At 39.2% G+C, this 7,298-nt stretch overlaps 1 pseudogene; it reads right to left on the bottom strand.

Annotated features, from left to right (window-relative positions):
* Positions 1-3,486: 3,486 nt before the first annotated feature.
* Positions 3,487-4,456, bottom strand: LOC142426810 (olfactory receptor 11H12-like; annotated as a pseudogene).
* Between the last annotated feature and the right edge of the window lie 2,842 nt (positions 4,457-7,298).

The raw sequence follows: 7,298 nt of genomic DNA, 5'->3' as shown, positions 1-7,298 counted from the left end.
CCTACATTGTATTGATTAAATCCCACGACTTCGTCTCTATGATTTTAGATCACCTTTTTCCCTTGTCCCTGGGTTTGTTGGCTCCTTGCTACTTTTACCATACCTCCCCCTCTCCTTTGTCCCCCGGGAAAAACTGTTTATCTCCTCGAGATTATGTATCCTGCATATATTATACAGATAGACATTTTTAAAATAACAGAGGAAAAAGAAGCCTGTAATTACTTCCAGGCCTGTCTGCTGACCCTGATGAATGTTTTCTGATTGCATCTGATGTAATGCCAAGCCCTCGCCCATGCTCTCAAGTCTATTTTTTGGTAATTTGGGGGGAATTTGTTGCTTGGTCGTCTTTGTGCTCCCTCCTGTAATACCCTAGTGTGGTGGGGGTCTGACTCGGCACAATTTCCGCACTGTGTGTCCAGTGCTGGTGCAGTTCTTAACTTATTATTTTCAGTGAATTATAAACTTTCTCATAAATTTATATTACAGGTTCATGAGAAGAAACAATCTAAAAGCTTGTTGTTGCAAAAATGTCATAATTTAGTAACTTAAGAGGGACAAATTTGAGATTATGGTGGAAATATTGCCTGCTTTGATTAGCTATTCTTTTAAAAATAGTCTACTGTTATAATACATATGAAATTCAATATATGTGGAACGGTTGTGCAATCATTTTACAAGCAAAATGACAGAACATATTCTTCTTTATCATACCTTTTGTATGTAGCCCCCCATTTTCCCTAAACTCCCCTGCCATGCCCTTGAGTAATTATTATTCAGTTACTCTCTCTATCGATTCTCCCAGATGGAATTCATATATAGAAAATGATATACACCCGAAAACAAGAAATTCATTCCTCCAACAATAATGGCAAAAGAGAGAAAAACCTTGATCACAAAGAAAGCAGAAAATATGAAAAACTACAACTTAAATGTGTCAAAGAGAACAAATGATAATTTGATACACATATAATCCCCTCCCAGAAAGGTTGATGAAGATAGACATAGGTCAGTGTAAATCATGAAACGAAAATTGTAAATTATCAGGGGTTCATGAGGGTGGGGAAGGGAGAGCAACAAAAAATGATACGAAGCTGATACCAAGACTTCTAGTAGAAAGAAAATGTTTTGATGATGTTAATGGCAATAAATGTACAATTGTGCTTGACACTATGGATGGATTTATGGGTTATAATAAGAGTTGTATGAGCTCCCAAAAAAATGACTTTTAAAAGAGTGATATTTTCAACATAACTACATCTGCTACAATCAGCTTTATGATGCTCTGTGTCTGATAATAAGGCTATGTACACCCCAGGACAAGGTTCAGAGGGTATTCATCAAGCCTTATTCCTTGTGGGGACAGTTCACGTAGATTTTGCACGTCCTTTTTCATCCATAGCTTTCTGAAAACTGGGTGTTTACACTTTAGACTCTTCCTTTTGATTTGGATCTTACTATTAACACTCCTTGGCACATATTGCCTGGTGTGCATCTTCCATGGGGATTTAGTTTATGTCTCAGATGGCTACTTGTTTTAAGGCAAGCCTTTAAGACTTCAGGCAATATCCTCTCTGATAGGCAGGGTCAATCTGATTTCTTTACCACACTCATTATAGCACTTATATCTTTAGTGAGTTCTTCCTGAGGGTCAATATTGAGTAGGACCGTGTCATGAGAACTAATGAATTGTTCTTAGGTAAGGGCTATGAGATTATTGACTACCAATTCTTGAGCTCTAATGATCTGACTTCATGTCTTTGGAAGGGGTCAGAGGACTAGGAAACCTTCTGAATACACTGTAAGTGACATATTCCTGACTGGACTCTGACAAGTATGATTGACCAATAGACTTGACAATTTCTCACCTGGCTGTCCATGACCAAACTCATAAGTACATTTCTGCCTTTTGAATGAATAAGCTATTTTTCCCAGGATATTGTTAAAACACAAAACTGGGAAAGGGAAATTATTATATGCATATTATATTATAATAATTGCATTTAGATCTTTCAGGAGAGCTCTGATTTTAGATTAGATAATGAGTACTAATTTCGTATAGAAAATATTGTCATTGCTATTGTTCATGAAGCCTATATAAATTCATTTTTTAATATAAAACAAGTAGAAACAATTTTAATAGAAGGCAAAAGGATTAGTGGTAGAGGACAGGAGTATGTGGGATTGTTTAGTAATCTTATCTCAGAATTTGAATACTAATTTTGTAAATGTTCATTTTTGTCTAGTTGAGAAATATCTCTTTTTTATCCTAATCCTCCTGCTGAAAGTTCTGTTTCTTAGTAGGCTTCACAAGCTACTTTAAGCTACTTGTAAGGAAAATTGTTCTTGTAGGAAACTGTCCTTGCATTTCAGTCTAAACATATGGACATTTACAATTCAAAATCACTTTATATTGATAATTATAAAACTTTTCATAGAAGAAAATAAATATAAAATCATATTGAGTAAAAAATACCATTAAAGTGTTGTGTTAGAGAGGTTGAATTATGGATGCTGTATTAATAACAGTCTGAAAGTAATCATATTATGATTCAGCAGCAAATAATAATGAGAAAATCTGCTATTATTCAGCAGCACATTTAAAGTAACTAATTTGTGTTCAAGTGAGTCATTTTCCTCTCCATCTCTTAGGAGAAGATATTTTATTTAGGTCAAAAAGAAAAAAAAACAAATCCTGTATTTTAAATATTTTACAGGTTCTATATACATGGAATAAAATATAAATTTTAGGAGACTCCAGTGATGAAAAGAGAAAAGAAAACAACATACAGATAGATGTCATTAATCTAGATTACTATGTTATAGAAATCTTGGGTAAATTTCTTTTTAGTGTTTCTTCTTAGGCAATGATGAAATATAAAAATAACAGATAAGAGAAAGACTTTGCTTCATTTATTTTAATTCAAGAAAACACACAAAAGTTATACTTTTATAGATCTTTTGGATTTATAAATTTCAGTTATCAAGTAGAAGGTATTTTTATCATATATAAGTCATATGAAAGTAGCAAAACAAAAAAGAACCAAAGCACCTACCTGTTCCTCAGCAAATACACAGTTGAAGTGTCAAAGAGGAACACAGTGGTTCCATTGACCTACACAATCTAGTATATCATTGTAAGTAATCCCATGAATCCCCCAAAACCTACTGCCATCAAGCATACTTCAACTCATAAAGATTCTATAAGACAGAGTAGAACTGCCCCTTTATGTTCCAGGGAGGTAAATCATTATGGAAGCAGGAAGCCTCATGTTTTTCCTATAGAATCACTGGTGGTACTGAACTGTTAACTCCCCAAACAACTAGGACTCCCAAGGATCTCATAGATGTGAAAGTCAATAATGTAAAAATAAAAACCAGTATCAAAAGATACAATATCATTATTTCAAACTTTGTATAATTAGGCAATTCTGGATATTTATTGAAAGACTATACTAACCTAATCATAGAGAAATCATAGAGTCTGTCCTAACTTATCCTAGCAAGCCCCACAACTTTGCTCAAGGCTGTTTTCATATCATTATTCCAGAGGCTCTACATGAGAGAGTTGAAGAGTGGGGTCACCATGCCATTGAACAGTGTTGCAGCTTTCTGCATCCCAGCAGAATATCTGAGTGCTGGGCTCACATACATGACCACCAGGGAGCCATAAAATAGTGATACCACAGCCAAACGAGATCCACATGTTGAGAAGGCTTTACATCTTCCCCTGGCTAAAGGTACATGAAACACAGCTACTAGGACAAGAGTATAAGATCCAAGGATGAAGAGAAGAAGATACCAAGGATACCAAATGAGCTGCGAGTATAGCAAAACAATTAGATCCTTGGTGCAGCGGTACATGCCAATTCAAACAGTGGTCCTGGATCACACACAATATAGTCAATTATGTTTGGGCCACAGAAGGGCATCTGAGTAATGAGTACAATGGGGATTAGGAACGACAGAAACCCACAAACCCAGCATACACTGACTAGTCTAACACAGAAATACCTAGTCATGATATTAGGGTATTGAAAAGGGTGACAGATAGCAAGGTAATGATCAAAAGTCATGACAGACAAAAGGAAGCATTCAGATGTGCCCAAAGAGAAAAAGAAATAGAACTGGAGGAAGCAACCAGCAAAGGAAATAGTTTTTGTCTCTGAGAGAAAGTTGACCAGCATCTTGGGATGGTTGAAGAGACATACCAGATCTCTAGGAAGGAGAAATTGCCCAGGAATATGGACATAGGTATGTTAAGTCTCGGGTCACACCACACTGCACAGAGAATAGCCCCGTTTCCTGTTATGTTCATAATGTAGGTTGTGGTAAAGAGGGAGAACAAGAGGCTCTGAATGTGCCTCTCAAAGGAGAAGCCTAGCAGTACAAATTCACTCATGGAAGCAAAACTGGAGTCTGGCTTGGAGACATTCATTTGATCAGTACTCTGAAAATGTAAGAGAAACTTTATTATGAATATGGCTCTTTTAAAATGTGTTCATTTTTTATGAATCAAGAGAAGGAGGGCCAAGGGCAAGTCATCTGCAGATAAGGATGGTCAGTTAAAAATAATTTCGTTCACCCTTCCTTGACCATATACCCTGTTTCTGGACAGAAGCCAACTTTTGCCTCCTCTGCTTTCCATGGCAGGGCAGTGCTCCCATAATTTTTCCCTGGGACAACATGGTTTCATGAATGGTCCTAACTCTTCCTGTGCCTATGCACAGGGCCCCACAGAAAGGAGGGTGCTGAGCTTGGGCACAGGAATGGGGGTACTGGGTAAGGCACTAGGATTGAGGGAGTGGGCCCTCTCAGGAAACAGGGAGGAGGCAGGAGATACCCAGCATATGCCATGTACCCCATTGTCCCGTAAGACTTCCCTTATCAACCACAAATTCAAAGGCACAATTATTAAGAATTTCAGAGTAGCAACCACAGGCAGTAAATCACACATGAATTTGGTGTCTTGTGGGCCACTCTGCTCACTTGCTTGAGTTTTCTAGGCTACAAGACAGAGCCAAATTTAGAGCCTCAATTAAAGTGATAGCTTGCGCGGCTTGAAGGGTCAAGTTGAGAGGCAGGTTGAACAGAATCTGCTACAGAGAAACTTCAAAGTCCTGCTAAGGATTCAGCCACCATCCCAGAGGTAAGAGGACTCTGAATAAGAGTGAGGAGGGAGCAGAAATTAACAGGCAAATGGATGGTTGAGGACAATTTATTTCCATTATGAGAGTTTTCAGAAATCGGTACCTCCATCCCCTTCAATTTTTGGTGTGTTTAAAACTTAAAAAAAGAAATTAAGGGCTTATTGGAAGATGGGGACTGAGTAACACATATCAGAGGGACTCCACTTAAGTCAGCGCAGGAGAGTTACTATGAGGGAAATTCCACACTGCTTGATCACAGGAGGAGCATCATAAAGATAAGTAGGCACAGTTATGCAAGGTTTTGAGGGCCTGGGGGCTTTTGGCTCACCACAGTGTAGGCTGGCTTAGGGTTGTCCTTAGCCCTGCCACTGTCTTGCCTGGAGCTGGGACCATTTTCAGCAGCCTCGTGGGCTTAATCTCAACACAGCCACAGTTTGCTACCACCTCGGGCAGGGATTAAACCCTTGTTGCCCACGGCCAGGGATCAGGTCTCAGTTTTATTGTTACTTTTGTTTCCCTCTCTTCTATATCCCCCCAAGTCTCTGCAGGCTTAGTTTAATTTTTTTTTCTACCTTTTTTCTCTTTCCTGTTCTCTCACACACCACTTCCGACCTCCAGACCTCTCCCCTTAGCCTAGGGCATTTACACCTGCCTCCGACCCAGTTAGGAGAACTCCACCCTGTGCAGCATAGCCCAAGTCTCAGGAAAGCCTGGACAACCTCCACCAGGAGATACTTTGCTTAACTTCTTACCTGGGAATTCGTAGGTGGTGTTATTTGGGAAGATCCTGTTTTTCTCAATTGTCCCACATGACTGAGCAACCTTCCTCCTGAATATATCAGTGTCTCACACAGATTAAGACAGCTTGGCCAACACTCTCAAACATGATAAGCTGCTGCAGGAACCTCTGCCCAACCTCCACAGTTATCTACTTGGCCAGGGAAATTCTGCCCACCATTCAGTGTTCTACACCAAAGCAGGAAACCCACCAAGCTTCTGGAGCACCACTGTTGAGAGTGAAGCCACTGGAGAATAAAGTGGCAGGATAATTTCATAGTTAAATTACCTGTAGACAGCTCGAAGAAGCATTCCTACAAGTCTCCCAGAGAGAGCCAGTGCTCTTTGACTCCCTGGAAAATGGCATCTGGATCCTCTAAAACAATGCAAGGCAAACAGCCATCCACCCCAACGACCTCAATGAAAAAACAGAAGAAACAAAAGGCAATGGCAGAAGATGTCCTGAACCTAACGACATGCATAGAAGGAACAGACATTGAGCTGCCATAGAACAAATTTTCAGCATGCTGCTTGGAGTTGTACAGGATAAGAGAGAAACAATACAGAAAAAGGATGAAATATTAGAGGAGATAAAATTCATAAACCAAAGGGAAATACAAGATTTAGGGAGGAGATACCAAAAACCAGCAGCAGACTCACAGACATCAAGAATTAACTGGGGAAGCAGAGAACCGCACCAGTGACTTGGAGGATGGCCAAGCAGACTTAAAGAAACGTGAACAGAAACCTAATAAGATCATCAGAGAAGCAGAAGAAAACCGAAGAGCTGTGTATGATGCTATAAAGAGGCACAAAGTCAGAATAATTGGATTAGCAAAAGAAGGCACCCAAAGAAGGCTCTGCAACAATAGTGAGAGACTTCTTGGAGGAAAACTTACCCAGCTTAATGAATGAAAACCATTCAACAATTCAGGAGGCTAAAAGAACACAAGCCAGATTGAATCCCAAGAAGTCACCAAGGTGCATAATAGTCGAACTATCTCACTTTAGGAAAAGGAGAAAATCATGAGAGCAGCCAGGGAAAAACAAACAATCATATATAAAGGTTCCCAGATAAGAATATGCTCAGACATATGCACAGAAACTATGAAGAAGAGAAGAGATTGAAGTAATATATCCCCCAAATTGAAGGAAAACGGTGCAAACCCAAGAATACTCTACCCAGCCAAATTATCAATCAAGATAGATGGAGAAGTAAGAGGCTTCCTGGACAAGGAAAAACTCATAGAATATGTTAGAAGAAACCCAGCCCTACGAAAGATAGTTGCTGATCAAGTTTGGGCAGAAGAACAACACTCACAAAGGGTAAACAAGAGACGGCCACATAGTTCAAATTCAGCCAGAGGGCACCAA

Source organism: Tenrec ecaudatus, chromosome 14, assembly GCF_050624435.1.
Source record: "Tenrec ecaudatus isolate mTenEca1 chromosome 14, mTenEca1.hap1, whole genome shotgun sequence".
NCBI classification, from domain to species: Eukaryota; Metazoa; Chordata; class Mammalia; order Afrosoricida; family Tenrecidae; genus Tenrec; species Tenrec ecaudatus.
This window is presented reverse-complemented; position numbering and strand designations above follow the sequence as displayed.